The sequence below is a fragment of the Vulpes vulpes genome, chromosome X (genome assembly GCF_048418805.1).
Source record: "Vulpes vulpes isolate BD-2025 chromosome X, VulVul3, whole genome shotgun sequence".
Taxonomy (NCBI): domain Eukaryota; kingdom Metazoa; phylum Chordata; class Mammalia; order Carnivora; family Canidae; genus Vulpes; species Vulpes vulpes.
This window is the reverse complement of record NC_132796.1, coordinates 85139296-85157467: the sequence shown is the minus strand read 5'-3', so window position 1 is coordinate 85157467 and position 18172 is coordinate 85139296. Positions and strand designations below refer to the sequence as shown.

The following is an 18172-nucleotide window of genomic DNA, read 5'->3' as shown; positions in this document are numbered from 1 at the left end:
AAGGTCATTCATAGCCATTTCTTTTTTTTTTTTTAAAGATTTATTTATTCATGAGAGAGAGAGAGAGAAAGAGAGAGAGCGGAGCAGAGGGAGAAGCAGGCTTCCTGCAAGGAGCCTGATGCGGGACTCAATCCCAGGACCCTGGGATCACGCCCTGGGCTGAAGGCAGATGCTCATCCGCTGAGCCACCCAGGCATCCCATCTTTTTCGTCCTTTTAAATGTTATGTATGTATGGAGATCTGCCTTGTGCTAGGTACAGTGAAAGAATTAGAAGAATGGGGCTTCCCCTCAGAGTTCCTCTTCCTTTCTCTCTAGAAGCACAGTTCTTTCCATGGTACACCCAGACATAGTCCACAGAGCATCTGATGCTCTCCCACCAAAATGAAATGATGATGAGATTTGGAATTTGGGCTTTTCCTGCTCATTGTAAAGTCTGTGACAATCAAGAAGTTCAAGGAAGGAAATGAAGGTGTAGGTACTCACTACTCTTCTGGAGTCAGATAAAACTTAACAGAATACTGTACTACAGAAAGTCCAAGAACTGCAGGTACAACTAACGGCTCATCAATGTTACTCGGGGCTTCTGCACACATGGCTGTTTCCACAGCTGTGGCTCCAACTACAGCAGAGCTCCATGCTGTGCACAACATCTACAATTTAGTAAAGCTGGAAAGAATTTTATTTTTGTAAAAACTAAATGGGGTGTGGCTCATTTTCTTGCCAAAGGGCTATTTTATTCCAAGACACTGCTGTCTGCTGACCTTCATTTATAGGCTGAGCAATGTTCTATTTAAGTAAAATTAACTCATAGCGGGTACTGTTTTTTAGGATGCAATAATTATTGCAAAGAAATAACAATGTTTAAATTTGATTTGTTCTTAGTTTAGATTTGATTATATTGGGTTATAAATGAATGTCTTTGTTCACACAAGGTTTAAATTTAGAAATTATTTTATGTTGAGAGAAAGGGCCATATTTAAGTTCATTTTCTACATGGAAGAATATTTTTAGCTTTCATGAAATCCAATATTTTGTATTTTTTGCTTCTACTAGGCTGCAGGTGTATCTTACCCACCTTTACAGTGATGGCATCTAAAAGTCTTTGTTACATATTTTTGTCGTTGTTTTTGAATGATGAAACCATACCACAAACTCAGTAATTAAGGCATCATCTATGTTACTATCCCTGGTTAACTAGTACTTCATCTGGAGTTTATACTATTCTCAATATATATTTGGGAACTATGGGCACATTTTAAAGTTTTCCTGAGTTTACATCTATTTATAAATGGCCTAGGGGGCGCTTGGGTGGCTCAGGGGGTTAAGCATCTGTCTTGGGCTTAGGTCATGATCTCAGGGTCCTGGGATCAAGCCCCACATCAGGCTCTCCGCTCAGCAGGGAGTCCGCTTCTCCCTCCCCCTCTATCCCTCCCCCCTGCTCATGCTCGCGCGCGCTCTCTCTCGTCAAATATATAAATAACATCTTTGAAAAATAACAAATAACTGGCCTAGAGGCCTTCTTTTATGTAATTCTTACATATCTTGAGGGACTTGGCAAATCCTCCTTCCCTTCCTCTTTACACAAATCTCTGGTTAGGGAAGTTTCCCATCTTTGGCTTGCACCTATGAATAGATTCTAGTTTGCCCCCCCCCCCCCCGGCCCAACAAATGCTGGAACACTTTGATTTAGGATCAGACACCAAATGTGTGGGCTGGCTTATATTTTTAAACATGTAAATCTGTCAGTATTACTTTTTGGTGATCTACATACACTAATACTAGTTTGGTTATATTTGTTTTTTAATCATAAGATATAAATTTGAATTATTCATGGTCACATGTAAAAATGATTTCAACTGTAGCTTTAAACTGGAGACCCACAAAGTGCTCAAAATATTTGTTGAATGTGTCAGTGTCCTTCATCATTTCCTGGTTTTTGCTTTTGAAAACTTCCACTAGAGGAAACAAGGGACATCATAAATTTAAGATTAACAAGTTTTGGATTCACCCATTTTCCAAAGGCTACATGTCATCTTGGAAAGATGCTGATTTCGTTTATAACCCTTTGCCTCTCTGCATTCCCCAACACTAAGTTTTCACTATTTTCTCGTCTCCTATTTTTACAAAGGTAAACTTCCCAACACTCACATTTCTATTCCTCCTACTGCAGAAGCACTAAAGACGCTGAAGCTTTTTTCCCTCCCCACCTCCCCATCAAGCATCAACATTACCTATCATTACCTTTCACTCTGATCTAAGCTGTATTTTTTAAAAAAGATTTTATTTGAGAGACAGAGATAGTGACAGAGCACAAGCAGGAAGGAGGGGGAGAAGCAGGCTCCCAGCCCCATGCGGGGCTTGATCCCAGGACCCCGGGATCAAGACCCTCTGAACCAAAAGCAGACACTTAACCAACTGGGCAACCCAGGCACCCCTAAGCTGTATTTGTTAGCCACAATGGGCTTAATAATGGTTTCTGTAATGTATGTATAGAGTCACATTTCCAATTTTCCTTTGAAGGCGAATTTTTTAAACTGTTAGGTGGCATATTGTCACAAAAAGATAAATTAAATGGTAAGCAGTTTTCCTAGCTAAGTAAAGAATCTTTTTCAACCTGGAACATTGTTAAAATCTTACCTATCCACAATAAAAAGCAATGGAAGGCAATATTTTCACAACACCATTAAATAAAGCAGAAAAAAATAAACTATCTGGTTTATCTGGAATAGTGATACTTAAGGAAAAAGCGTCTGAATCAGAGGAAAATGAACAGGTGGATACAGATATCTGACAAGGTCATCTAAGGGGAAACATTTATTGTAAAGGGGAAGTATTTATTGAGTACCGACTACCAGCTAGCTTCATGGTTAATGTTCTCATTTCATTTTAGGGACAACACTGAAAACAAGGGGTATTAGCCCCATTTTACAGATGATGAAACTGAGGTTTAGAGCAGTTACAGAACTTCTCTAATGTCACAGAGACATAAAATAGCAAAGCCCTTGGAACCCATATTTTATGCTAACATCCATTCTGACTATGAAGTATAGTTGTAGATGATCTCTCTGAAAAGAAAAAATAATGGAGATGGTAGGAATGAGTTGTCAGGTCAGACAAAAAAATTTTTTTTAAGATTTATTAAAGAGAGAGAAAGAGCATTCACGTGTGAGTAGAGGTAGGGGTAGAAGGAGAGGGGGAGAGAATCTCACACAGGCTCCCCACTGAGGGCAGAGCCTGATGTGGGGCTAAATCTAAGGACCCTGAAATCATAACCTGAGCCAAGACCAAGAGTCGGATGCTCAACTGACTGAGCCACCCAGGCGCCCCCAGGTCAGTCAAATTTTCTCTATCACTTCTGGGTCATCATGCTACACCCAGACCAATATGGTCCCTAGTGAGACTGGCGACCTGGGGGAAGGAGAAAAACATTAGGGAAGGGTCTGTGAAACAGCACGGGACAAGTTTTGAGAGGTACAGTGTACAATGACCCATTCAAATATACAAATTATTACTTAAATCAAGTGTTTGTAATCTGGGGAGTCACCATATACTAGAATTAGGCACAAATTAAGTAGTAGCATCAGTTTCCACCACTATTGAAATCTCTGCAGAGTTATCTAAGCAATGTGAATGAAATACAAAACTTCGAATTTATTGAGTGATCTCAAGGTAATTTAAGGGACAGACAGCCTGAGACAGAGAAAAGCCTATCAACAAATATACTTAACTAACTCCAGGATTACAAGTTCCTTTACAGGGATGCCCAGGTGGCTCAGTGGTTGAGCATCTGCCTTCGGCTTGCATCAGGCACCCCATGGGGAGCCTGCTTCTGCCTCTGCCTATGTCTCTGCCTCTCTCTTTCTGGGTCTCTCATGAATTAGTAAATAAAATCTTAAGAAAATAAAAAAATAAAAGTTCCTTTACGATACTGAAGGTTTATGGTCACAAATAAGCTCTGGATACTTGAACTGAGTTTTATAGCAACCTGAAATCTAAGGGCAAGTTAAAAACAAACCTGTCTCCCTTCCCCCATTAACAGTTCCGTTTTAAAAATAGACTTCCTATGATTGTATGCCCCACACGATTCTCCTTTATCCTGCTTTGCACCTGTTAAGTAGATCAGAGGAAACCAAAATATTTCCAAGACATATACTTTACCTAAATCAGCTTCAGTTTAGAGTCAAATACCATACACTATATAAAGAACAGTCCTTTTTTGTTGTTGGAATACCACTGTTTGAAATCAAGGCCTCTTTTTGCTTAAGCCAATGTTTAAATTTCAGCGATTGGCAGAGGACTTTATCTTTAAAGAGAAAAATCTTTGCAATTTCTCCTCTCAATATTTATCTCAAGGAAATAATCAGAGTTGCAAAATGGTTTTTGCCCAAGGATGTTCAGTGAAGCATTATCTACAAAATATGGGAATGCCATAAACTTGCAACAACCTGGAATTAGTGTAAGTTATGAAATACCCATTATATGGACTATCATAGTAATTTTTAAAATTTTCAAAAATATTTGATTACACGGGTGCCTGGGTGGCTCAGTCCATTAAGTGTCTGCCTTCAGCTCAGGTCATGATCTCAGGATCCTGTGATCCAGCCCAGCTTCTGGCTCCATACTCAGCATAGAGTTTGCTTGACCCTCTCCCTCTCCCTTCTCTGCCCCTCCCCCTGCTTGTGCTCTCCCTCTCTCAAATAAATAAAAATCTCTAAAAAAAAATACTTCATTACAAGAAAACATATAGTAAGTAAGTGAAAAGAATGGAATACAAACTATATATACAGGATGATTCCAATTTTTAAAATATACAACTTTCTATACTGGAAATAGATTAAAAATATGAGCAGGTGGTACAATTATGAGTAATTTTTATTTTCTTCATTATAAATCCTTTTATATTTTCCTCTAAAATTTTTATGATTACTTTGTGATTTTTATGATTACAAAGTGGTTAAAAATATTTTAAGTATTCACTACTTAAGATAGGTTTCTAGTAGATTAACTAAATCATAATGACTATTGTAGCATTTCCTATCATGATCACTTCTAGAAAACACTATGCAGTCCATAATGGTAATTCTCTCTGACCTGAAATACAAGCCCCAAAATATCAAAAAGAATAAGAAAGGACAAAACCAGAAATACACAAGCTAGTTAAATACAGGAAAAAAGCTTACAAATTACATTAGTTTATGAAAGATAGTGTATTATTCAGTGTCAATAGCAGAAATGTCAATCTGAGTGCAACACCATGTAATTAGAGCATATAATATTCAAAGCTATTACACTGACCTCACAAATTTTATTATAGAGAAAAACATATGTATTCTATGCAAATTACTATATACACACACACACACACATATAAGCAGCTTAAAAGATCTGAGTTAGATTTTCAATAAATGGGTTACAAAAATAACTTGCTATTGAATCTTTTAAACCAAAGATAGTAGAAACAAGAGATCAGACTTAAAGAAGAAATTGACCACTATGAACAAAAAAAATCCACTCTTCAGAACCAGTCACATGATACCAGGTTATTTCAAAAGCCCTTTAACTCAGAGGTTTCTGCTTATTTCATTTTAATTCAGTACTATCACTTTACCAATGATATTTGAATAATATCAAATATCCTATGATTTCACTCATGTGTGGAATTTAAGAAAATTTAAGAAACAAGTGAAGAAAAAAGAGAAAAACGAAAAAGAAGTCTCTTAAATATAGACAACAACCTGGGGGGGTGGGCGGAATAGGTGAAGGGGGTTAAAAGTACATTGATGGTGATGAGCACTGAGCAATGTCTAGAACTGCTGGATCACTATATTGTACAGCCAAAACTAGTGTAACACTGTATGTTAAATCATACTGGAATTCAGTAAGTAAAACCATAATTTTAACCGACGAAATAAAAATGCACGGTAGCTCAAAGAATGACAGAGTTAACACACTGTCTTGTAATTGGCAAGATGACAATAAACACTGAAAATTAATTCAAGGTTAATGGTTTTAAGGGTGGGCATTAACTCTGACCCCTCAGCAGCCAGCTATCCAACGGGCTTCTCAAATGCAGATCTACATTAACTTCCCTTTCTGTGTTCATGAGGGCTTACCAGTTACATACCACAGATTATCTCCTCCATTAGAAGCTTTTGCAAACCTGTACTCCTCTAAAGGGCAATTTAAGGAGAAGCATTGGCTTTTTCGGGAGCAGTTGGGGCCCCCCCATTATGGGCAGTCACAAAACTATGAATGAAGTTGGATAAGCCATTGGATTCTGTAAGATTACCAACAGTAAGATCCTGCTCAGTAGTTACTTGAGAAGGAGAAGAAAAACAAACAAAAAAACGATCACAGTAATTGCTTCCAGCATTACATATAGGTTTTGGTTCTCTTGTTATCTGCCGTTTCTCCTTATTTTGCGTTAGATTATGCCTGGCTCTATTTCTCCTTTGCTCGTAAAACTGGATGGCCGGAGAACATTTGCCGGCAAGCAAAAACGGGGCAGAGACTGAAGTGATGAGGAGTCTACCATTTCCGTAGACTCTTGTTAAAAGTTTTAGTGTGCCTGTGACCTACTACTACAGTACTTTGATTTTATATAGCACCTGTCTGCTGAAGAGCCAAGGCTCACTTATCCATAGCTCACTTATCCTTTCAGCATGGCTGTGACAGATTGGAAACAGATGGCTTTAATAAAGTAAAATCCAAATATGAACACAGAGAACGTGTGTGATTTACCTACAATGGCCTTTATGTCCAAACTGTAGAGGACTAAGAGCCCTTGGGTTCCATGCTCACTGCCTTTGCCAATAAACGACACCACCTCCTTCCCTCAAACAAACGGTAAGAAAAATTAAGCTTTCTCATAATACAAAATCAGTAGGGTTTAATGTGTCAAAATCCTAGCTCAGAATGATGTTAACAGTACCTCTATATTTTAAAGAGCTAACACGAGTCATAGAATAGACCACTGGTGACCATCTTCCTGAATAGCTACCAAAGTGCCAACGAGGTAGTTAGTTTGGTTCTGTATGGGGGCATTAAAACTTGAAAAATCAACTAACAAAACTGAAATAAGCCAGACTACAACTATTGGCGGGGGGGGGGGGGGAATCCCCGGCAAACCCAAAACCTTGAGCCATGCCCACAATTGTATAAATGAGAAGATGTATAATGTACTCAATGTGCATTATCAATATAGTAATAAAGATTATTTATTCATTTGAGATAGAACACCAGCTAGGAGGGAGGGTCAGAGGGAGAGGGAGGAGCAGACTCCCCACTGAGCAGAGAGCCCCATGGGGGGCGGGGGTAGGGGCTCGAGATCCCAGAACTCTGATCACCACCTGAGCTGAAGGCAGCCACTTAACCAACTGAGCCACCCATGCGCCCCTCAATATAGTAATTTTAAGTAACTTTCCCCAGGTCAAACTAGGAGTCAGTCGGTAGCTGAGACGTGTAAAATTGAGCTCTTCTGAAGGTAGATATATTTTTCCCTTAGTATTTCAATTTTCACTTAAAAGCATGTTTTTTTTTCATCCCTAAAACATCAAATACTGACATTTGTCTTTCAAGTGCCAAGATTTTTTTTTCAAGTGCCAAGATTAAGGCAAATTAGGTATTATTAAACATACTGAATTTTTTTGACAGTGCCTTACCTTCATAACTACAGTAAGTTGGCCCAAGAGTTATGACCTTCTGAGCCTGACATTTCATGATTAGACAGTTTTTTGTATTTCTAAGCCATAACTGTAACCAAAGCTGTATAACAAAAAACAGCTAGTCCTGACCATTGGTGTCTGAGAACTTCCAACAGTGTAATGTATCCAAAAAGCTTTTGAAACCTCCCAACACACTGAATGTACATATATATGGCAGATCACTTTCTAGAATACTTACACAGACTCAAAACATGATCTGTTTTCATCCAATCTGTGTTTTATTAGTTTCACAGATCAAATTTTTCCCTCCCTGGATTACCTTCAACCAAAAGAAAAACGATCACGTGAGCAAATATGAAACAATTTTAAAAACAGATACCTGAATTGTATATTGATAGATGATGGTTTTTAATTTTATACCAGCTACTTTTGGAATCCGTAGTGAACAGCAAAAAGTTTAGTGTTTGCATTTTGCCGAGGCTGAGCTCCATGAAACAGAAGAGCGGATTCCTGAATTTATCATATGTGGTAAAAAATATATCAGTATATGTCTTGGAAAGGCAAGGAGAAATGATGCCTAAAGCCAATGGAAAGCGGACTTTCTTCCTTTTCACCCCTGTCGGTTTCACCAAAAAGAATCACTTTAGTTCTCGAGTACCATGGCCAAGCTACCCCCTTCTTTTTAGTAACAATCATGCGGTTTGCCTAGGAGCAAAATTTCAGTTGGTTTCTGATAGTGCCCTGGATACTGACAGTCTGCCAGTATAAATAGTCAAGTCTAATGTGCATGTAACCATTTGTAGAAGAGATGTAATCTCAACCAAAATATTACTCACCAGTTATAATTAATCCTTCTACCCCAAATGCCATAAGCCCAGACGTTTTTAGCTATGGAATCTAAATGATGGCATCAGACTGGAGACCCTTCAACTTCAGCGTTGACTGTCTGCACTAAGTCAAGGCAGAGCATAATTTGTTTGGCTTCCCCACCCCGGGGAAAGAGACTGGTTGATAAATTGCTAGATCTAACAGTAGACATAAGAATTAGACTCACAACCTCCTAATCTTAAGAAAAACCTGAGTTCATTAAATGATACCCCCCCCCCCATTAAGTCAGTAACAGAGTCAGTGGTTTTAAATGAGTGTACATTTGAAGACAATGAAATGAAATGCTTGGTCGACTGAGAGCCTAGCGATGATACTATTTTGATGTGTTAATATTTTAAAAAGAGCTTATGTCCCCATCACTTTAACCTGGTTGGATAATTGTATTCTTTCTTTGAGGTTAAGATAGGTATTAGGAGTTTAATCTAAAATATATGATCACCTCACTTCCACTAGGGGGGTCTATCTACCAGTATAGTTAACTCCAGCAACTCAGGTGTGGCTTTAATCCCACTTTGAGCAAATCTGTGCCACAAGGCTAGCCCTGAGTCAGAACTATATGCTTTAAGTAGTTCTAGTTTTTAGGCTCAGAAACCCAGGCACAGCACAAAAATGGAGTGCTCCAGTCATTCCGAGGTTGCTGCAGTAGACAGAGGGTTTTTTTTGGCTAATGCCTACAAAGCCAAAAAATCTCTTAAATGTTCCCACTTTCATTTATAGCTGCCCTAGTTTCAAGGCTGAATATGTATCAACTGGATCCACTTTTGTAAATAAGTTTTTAAACTCCTAACCTCAGAGACTCCTCTGCCCATTTTTCTCTCCCCCGCCCCGCCCTGCCCATTTCTATACTCAGCACAATATAATCTGAGTATCAGAACTGCCACATTTTTCCAACAGCAATCTTAACTTGGGCCACATGGGCGAGTACTGGTCGTCACCCGAGTTGTTTCAGGGGCTTCTCATCATTCTATCTAGGTACTGACAGGCAAAAACCCAACCAACTCGATTTATCAGATTTAGAATCCACTGTTTTTGTAGCTGATTTCTGGTCCAATTACTTCCAAACTACAAATTACTGGTGGTTAATTTTAGTCAAGAAATGAACCACCACCTTCACGTAGATGCCTATTAAAGAGAACAGTTCATTTAGAATATAGGCCAGAACCAGGAATATGGGTAAATCCTAATTTTTTGTGACACTTTCTTACGGAATATGGCTTCAAAACTATCATTTAGGGATGAAGTGGGTGTGAATTAATGGACGGCTTCCCTACCAAATAATTAGTAAGATTTTTTAACTTAGGAGAGCCACTGGGGAGATATATATCCCAGCACAAACCTATTTCAAATAGTTATTTTAAAAACAGCTCCCGTTTTTACTTCGGATAAAATCGGAGCACCAAATTCCCTTTCTGTTCCCCTCCTCCAAATCCAAGTAGAATTCCCTGGAGTAGAGGCTAGTTCACACTCCCCCTTCTTTTTTTGTCGTGGTAGTTTTGGAAAATGGGCTTCAGCCATTACATTCCAGTTTTCAAGGCAAAAGAAGTCATGTGACCATTACCCTAGGGGCATCAGATTGGGGCACGTGATGCCAATCAGCAAGTGTGGGACTTCGGCCACTTCGCTGGAATTCACTGTAAATCGGGTCTCCAGGATCAAGTTGAGGCTCCCAGACACATTGTGACATCAATAAAGTGGCGCTAAGTGCTTCTCTCTCAGGAGTCTGTCATTTCACTTGACGTTTTCAACCTACGTCGAGGCCAGCCAGGCGCTGGGCCCCATCCCCCCCGCCCCCGCCAGCATCCCGGCCGTCGGATCCTAAATGGCGAGGCTCGCCAACAGTTCTAGGCTCAGCCTGCGCCCCTGCGGGTGGGGTGCAGATCCGGGGAGCGGCAAGAAGCACCGCGTCGGGCAAGTGTCAGACAGCACTGACCCCACTCCACCCCCCGCCTGGGACCAGCCGCTGTCCCGGAGCCGGGCGGTTGGAGCCGCCCGCGCGCTAGAGCGGTAGCAGCGGCAGCAGCTCTGGGACTGGCGAGAAGCCAGGGCGGGGGTGCTCAGCGTCCCCCCGCCTCGTATTAGCGCGCTTAAGTGCTGCGGCGGAGGAAAGTAAACACCCGCAAGTGCAGCTGGGGGGCGGGGGAGGGGAGATCACCCCCCTCGGGCTCCGCCTGACGCTCAGCCTCCCCAGGAGCCGCGGGAGGTCCCGGCTGCCGCCGCCCGGGCCGCGCGCGCTCGCTCGTGGCTGCAGAGCCGGGGGAGCCGGGCAAGGAGCGCACGGAAGGCGCGGGGTCCGGGGAGAGGAGGATCGAGGGGTTCTGCCCCCACGGCCCGCGGAGCTTGTGCTACTGAAGAGAAAAAAGTGCTTACTCATAGGAGACGCGGCGCGGTAGCAGCGCTCTCGCCAATGGCCAGGGAAGCAAGCGGGAGGCCGGCAGTCGGAACCCGGCTCCTTGCCTGGGCCAAGGCAGCCGCTCGGGGCCCCGGAACTGGCGTGAGCCCGCGAGGTCACCCGGGGTGGGCGAGCGGGGGCCGGAGGCGTCGCAGGCTGCGGGCTCCGGGATTTCCCGAGGCCCGGGCGGGGGGGCAGGGGCCGGGGGAGGACGGCGAAGGGAAGTTAGCCGCCCCGTTCCCGCTTCGGGGCCGCCGCCACGGCGGGGGAGAAGAGCAAGGGTGGGCGTCAAGGACCGCGGCCCCAGGTAGGCAACAAGTTAAGAGCAACTAGCGAAAAACCACCACCCCGGTCGTTAAGAGCAGAAAACGTGTTTGCGGCGGGCGGTCGTGGGAACGCTGTCACTCCCACCCATCCTGGGTGCGAGGACCGCTTCGGCGCCCAAGGTCCAGGACGGAAATGTCTGCAGCCCCCTCTCCGCCCCGCGTCCCCCCGCGTCCCCCCGCGCTGGGCACGTTCCAGCCCAAGTTCCGGGAGATGCTCTCCCCTGGACGCACGCCTGCCCGCGCCCCGGGCGCCCGCTCCCGCCGGGCCCTGCGCGCCCCCAGAGCACTTACGGGGAGTCGCAGAGTCCCGGCCCCGGCCCGGCAGCCTCCCAGCCTCCGACCGACGCGCTCAGACAACTTCTGCCTCTTGGAATCTTGGCGGCGGCGGCTCTAAAGCCAGCGCTCCCTCCCCCCGCCTGCCCCCTCCGCCCCTCGGCCGCCGCCATTGGCTCGGGTGGTGCTAACAGTCGGCCTGGGAACCTGGAAGGGGATTGGGCCACGAGCCTGTCACATCAACTGGGTGGGGAGCCGGGAGAAGACTCACCGGGATGGGCACCCTGGCGGGATGGGGGCTCTAACCCCGCGGCCGGAGCGGAGAGCGGTCCCTCGCGCCGGCTTCTCCCTCTCCCCGGCTACCAAGGCATTAGAAGCCCTCGGTGCCTGGCTCAGTCATATGCAAAAAAAGTAAAAATTAAAAAAAAAGTGGAATAGATAAATAAATGGGAATGTTGGGAATGGGAGTTTGAGAGTCACCAAGCCCCTATTTAAGCCCGAGGGAACAGTTCCCCCCACCCCCGGAACGGCGAAGATAATCTGGGCGCAAGGAGGGACGTTGCTAGTAGTTTCGTCTGCGCGGATGAGCCCAGGTGTGAGACCTTAGCGATCTTCCCTTTTCCCTTCCGGGGTCCGGGGATCAGAATATGGACAGGACAAGGCTCTCAAGTCTTTGGTTTCGTGCCAAGTAAATTAGTCGTGGAGCAAGACCACCTGTCTGGTAGGTTTGTCCATGCGGAAAGGGGTGACAGGTCGCGGTGGAAAGGAATGGTGGAAGCAAGGTCCTTCCACTCGTTCGACTGGAAACGGATGTCAATTCTCATCAATCTCTTTCCACCAGAGAAAGCTTGCAGACGTGCTACTACTTCCCGGAGTACCTCTTCTGCTTGCCAGAGTAGCTTTTCTTCTTTGCCCATGAGATTGCCTCCAGGTCAGAGCTGGCTTCTTCCATTAATACACTGGGAGGTTTCCCTCCGTATCTGCATTCCGATCCTATGGCTCACTCCAGGTCCAAAATCAGCTCAGAGGGCCGGAATCTGAGGGCATTCTTCAGGGTCAGGTCAAGTGATTGGCTTGTGGGACAGCTGTCGAAGGGAAAGTTTTAGCCCTTTCCCGTTCGAGTGGCAACCATCTGGTTCCAGAACTGTGTCCTTGATTTTTTTTTTTTACAAACTTAAAATTGGTTCAGTTCCATCCCATTTTCCATGTGTTTTAGGAAAAATGCTAAACTAAGAGTGGCCTGAAAGATTGAATGCTCTTGTAAAGAGACCCCCATTTGATCTGCTATTATGAATTCCCTTGGAGAAATTAATCTGTAGTGGGTGCCAGGACTTCTTAAATGGGAAGGTGTAGGGGAGTCCAGAGACTGCCCAAAAGGTAGATAAGCAGAGGACTTGGCACTGGAGAAAAAAAGACTTGTTAAATATTTATTAATGATTAACCAACCAGAAGGACTTATGAAAGGCACAGGAAGGTGAAAAAGAAATGAGAGGGCAATCATGCTTTCAGAAACATTAAATTTCTGTTATGAGATTTCATACTGGGTCAGGTTGGGGTCACCACAAAAATATGGATTTCAACGCATTGCTGTTAGGGTGACTGGGCAGCCGTGCCACACACATTTACAATAGGCTCCAGAATGAGATCTCTGGCTTCCAGTAGTTGTCCCGCGTTTTGGTATGGTTTCTGGAATGCTTTGCACAGAATTTCGAGACACGCTAAATATGGTACTTTGGTTTTCTACCTTTTGCCTGTAAGTCACCCCGGAAAAGCTTCCACCTGCTTTCCGACTTAAACTGACAGACTTAGCAATAGTGTGAAGGAACTCGGCAAGCTAAGTTTTCGAGGATAGATATATTTGTCTCAGTTAATTTTCGACTTCAGTTTATTTTTCAAGTTTTGGAATTTAGAGGATGTCAAAATATTAAGAATCCTATGCATAGGCTATTTTTGCTTTCTTTTTTAATCAGAAAAGCTTATGTTGAAAGTTTAATAAAAGTCTTTGTTCACCACTAACAGTGAGGATGTAGAATTCTGCAAGAGTTTGTTGGTGAGAAGTGTCACTTTAATGGAAGTGCAGTGGTCTATAGTTTCAAAGCTGCAGGGTGCCTAAGTGGTGGCACTACTCATGGCCTCAAGAATCTCCAACAGAAAAAATATACCTTAAACATGGAACCACCTATTTGGATTCTAGTTGAGATTCCCCCTACTTTTTTTTTTTTTTTTTTTTAAGATTTATTTATTTGCTAGAACACAGAGGCAGAGGGAGACACAGACTCCCCACTGAGCAGGGAGCCAGATGCAGGGGCTCTATCCCAGGACTCTGGGATCATGACCTGAGCCGAAGGCAGACAGTTAACCAACTCAGCCATCCAGGAACCTGCTAGTTGAGATTCCTATGTAACAAACTCACCAGTATAATCCAGGTAGAACTGCATTTTGATGGATATTATTAAAATAGGCATTTTGATGTAACTAAGCTACCTTTGTGTTGCCCCAAATCTAAAAGGTCTCTTCACTGTCTAAATGTGTAATTGTGTACCAATCTATTTTAATTAATTGCTTTGTGATTTATCAGTTAATTTCCAGGAACCAATATATTTTGCTTTCATCTTATGTTTTAGTATGATAATTCTATTTCATGTTATGATATTTTTATGTTCTTGGATTGATCCTTGATTCTTTTTTTTTTTATTTTTTTTTATTTTTATTTATTTTTTTTTTTTAAAAGAAAGAACTTATTATTTTTTTATTTTATTTTTTATTTATGATAGTCACAGAGAGAGAGAGAGAGAGGCAGAGACACAGGCGGAGGGAGAAGCAGGCTCCATGCACCGGGAGCCCGACGTGGGACTCGATCCCGGGTCTCCAGGATCGCGCCCCGGGCCAAAGGCAGGCGCCAAACCGCTGCGCCACCCAGGGATCCCCGATTCTTTTTTTTTTATTCAACATGTTATATGTGGTTAAAAATATAGCTTATATGATAATATCCATAGCAAATAGTGACATACAATTTTTCAATTGTGATTTAAAAAAATGTGATTTTAAAGATTTCTCTTATCCTTAAATATTAAAGCATGAGGGTGATCTTGGTAGACCTGGAAACTTCTTAAAAATTTTTTACCCAGAATATAATAATTGCAAGTTATTTCCATTGTTTACTAAGTGAAGGTGGTTTTCAAGTTGCCAACTCAAAATGTATGCATGTATAACACACGAATGTTAACTCTTTGGATAGGCGTGTTAAAATATTTCTCAAGTCTCAGCAGTTACTATCAATTTGAATGACTGCTAAAACCTGCCAATTATATATATATTTTTTAAGATTTTATTTATTTATTCCTGAGAGACACAGAGGGAGAGGCAGGCTCCCCATGGGGAGCCCGATGTGGGACTGGATCCCAGAACCCTGGGATCACAACCTGAGCCAAAGGCAGATGCTCAATCCCTGAGCCACCCAGGTGCCCTTGCCAATGATCTTATAAGCACATTTTCCTAAAGAAATTATTGTGACATGTCCAAGAGTGTTTTCACATTTCATTTTTTAAAAATTTATTTATTCATGAAAGACACAGAGAGAATGAGAGAGAGAGAGAGAGAGAGGCAGGCTCCATGCAGGGAGCCCGTTATGGGACTCAATCCCGGGTCTCCAGGATCAGGCCCTGAGCTGAAGGCAGAAGCTCAATGGCTGAGCCACCCAGGTGCCCCACATATTTTCATTTGTTAAAAGGAAGAACAAAAGGCCAAAAAAAGTCCAATGAAATGTCTTTACTAAGATTAGGATATATTTGATCAACAGTAAACTTCTGTTATGTAGATCCAATGAAGGTCACTATTCCATCACAAGAAATGCTCAGAATTAAACTGTTACCCTCAGGTTTCCTGTCAAATATATCATTAATGGACAATATTCTTTTAAGCGCCTATTATGTTTTGGGCATTGAATTAAATATTACGTCACACTGGGGTTAAGCATCTGACTCTTGATTTTGGCTCAGGTTGTGATCTCAGGGTTGTGGGATGTTGGACTCTGTGGTCAGTATGGAGTCTGCTTGAGTTTCTCTCTTCCTCTCCCTCTGCCCCTCCTCCCTCAAATAAATCATCTTTTAAAAATCAATTATATGCAATGTAGAAAAAGTATGGTCTCAACACACATGGAATTAATAGTTGAATAATTCAATAGCAAAACCAATGTAGATGAAATACTGAGACAACAATTCAAGATAGAATATACAAGGGATGCTATAGTAACTCTGGAAGGAATGGGAATGATTAGGCTGAAGCAGTCAGAGAAGGCATCTTTTGTGCAATGGTACTTGAGTTAGGCTTTAAAAGATGCATAAAACGTGATAAGGCTAAGTGGAAATGCATTCCATTTCAAGGAGGAAAGCAAAAGAACTTTGCGTGAGTTTCTGGGATTGGATTTCCTTTACAGGCTTCCACTTCCCCATCTGCAAAACAAAAGCTTTGAATTTGCCTATTATAAAGGTCCAGTGATAACATCAATCAGGAAAGAAAGTGGCTTGACATCTATTTAATCCACTTCGAAGATAAAATATCTGTTATACTTCCTTTAGAGATAGTACAGACTTCTGAACCTTGTTTTACAGTGATTAAATTGCAAATTACAGGAGATCTTGCTTTTGGTTATAGCAATTTTGACAGTTGCTTTAGATACTGCTATGTTAGTCCCTCCCATGAAGTTTACATAACTAATTAGCACATGTCACATTTTGGTTTGGGAGGAAAAACGAACACACCTGTAAATTACAGGGCAAGTAGGTGAGTGCACTAGCTCCCATGCATATCTTGGCTTCACTATTTTGTGTGTCTGGGTTATAAGAGCATTCTTTTGGATGGAATATTCAATCTGCATCAGAATATAATTTCAAACACTGAAAGTTTCCTATGAGAAGGGTCTTTTAAAGACATACTAGAGAGCTTTCAGAATAAATTGTAGAGCATATTTCAAAATTCATAAGGATTATCCATAATTTTCCACACCACTAATTAGGCTCCTAAAAGAAACAGTCATGTCTAGTCTATTATGTTTGGTTGTTTGATGCTCAAATGTTAGGCTAGATTTTGGTGAATTTAGGACCGTGTGAGTGCATGTGTGCATGTGTTTGTGTGTCTGGTTGTGTGTGTGTGTGGAGAGAGAGAATATAATCAGATTTTAAAATGCTATAAATATTTGAGTGTCTACTAAATATGCAAAATGTGGCTTTGAAAAGTAATTGACAGTATTGCAAGATGAATGAACTTTGAAAACATGCTAAATGAAAGAATCTGGACATTTATGTGATTCCATTTATATGAAATGCACAAGAAAGGAACATCCATAGAGACATCCATGGAGGAAAATGGGGGAGGTTCCTGCTAACAGGGGTCCTTCTTGGGGTCATGAAAATGTTCTAAAATAGATTGCAATAATGGTTGCACAACTCTAAATATACTAAAAACCACTGATCGGTATTATTTAAGCAGGTGACTTGAATAATGACTGAATTATATCTCAAAGCTGCATTAAAAGAGATTGACACAGGCTGTTTAAACACAGGAAACTCATACTAATGAGGATATGACATGCGATGGCAGAAAAAAGTTATTATAAGGATCTGTATTGGAAGAGACAAACTACCCTCAGAAATCAAAAGGGTTTTGGACCATAAAGGATTCTATGTCCTGGTCAAGCGTGAGCCCTTGTTTGCCACTTTCATCGAAAAAGGACAAAGTACTTTGTCAATATACCACAAAAGAGAGTTACATTTTGCAAAAAACATTTTAAACAAACCAGAAACAGAACCCAGATAGCAAAAGATGATATATACCTTTTCTGATACTTTTAGAAAAGTTTAAGTACATGACTATATTGCTTTAAAGATTTAAACTGTGACAAGGTTTTAATAACTAATTGCAGTTAGAAGATCTGGTCTAAATAACCAAAGGGTTCCTTAGAAAGTGTCACAGAAGTTTCATTTTGAATCAACAAACATTTCTTGGATAATTCAGGACCAAGAATGCTTTCACCTGTGTGTTTCTTTATCAATGCCATAGGGTCATACAAACAACATCTCATTTAGTAGATGGAATGAAGTCGGCATCTAACTAAACTAAGCTTTTTAAAAAGGTTTAAATATTTGGGAGTCCTTTGGAAAGAACATCATGTGAAATGAGATCAGACTCTTAAGGACTATTCTGGCTCAGGTGTCAGCAAACATTCATTATCTAAAAAGGGCCAGATAGTAAATATTTTTGGCATACAGATCATACAGTCTTTGTTGCAAATACTCAACTCTGCTGTTGTAGTACAAGAGGAGCCACAGACACTAAATAAACAGGCATGGTGGTGTGCCAGTAAAACTTTATTTTTTGTTTTTTTAAATTTTGAATCTATTCTTTTATTTATTTTTTTGATTTTTATTTATTTATGATAGAGAGAGAGAGAGAGAGAGAGAGAGAGGCAGAGACACAGGCAGAGGGAGAAGCAGGCTCCATGCACCGGGAGCCTGATGTGGGATTCGATCCTGGGTCTCCAGGATCGCGCCCTGGGCCAAAGGCAGGCGCCAAACCGCTGCGCCACCCAGGGATCCCTAAAACTTTATTTTTAAAAATAAGTAACAATAGATTA

General features: G+C 41.8%; 1 protein-coding gene across 8 annotated transcripts in view; it reads right to left on the bottom strand.

The window, feature by feature from the left end:
* Positions 1–11733, bottom strand: part of PLS3 (plastin 3) — an 88493-nt gene extending 76760 nt beyond the window's left edge. For 2 of the 8 annotated variants that reach the window (XM_072743441.1, XM_072743446.1), the window contains exon 1: positions 7904–7984. The gene's annotated coding sequence lies outside the window, so the exon portion shown is untranslated. Of the gene's footprint in view, positions 1–7903; positions 7985–10920; positions 11361–11559 lie in introns of those variants that run through there. The other 6 variants (XM_025983888.2, XM_025983886.2, XM_072743442.1 and 3 more) reach the window with 6 other exon arrangements.
* Between the last annotated feature and the right edge of the window lie 6439 nt (positions 11734–18172).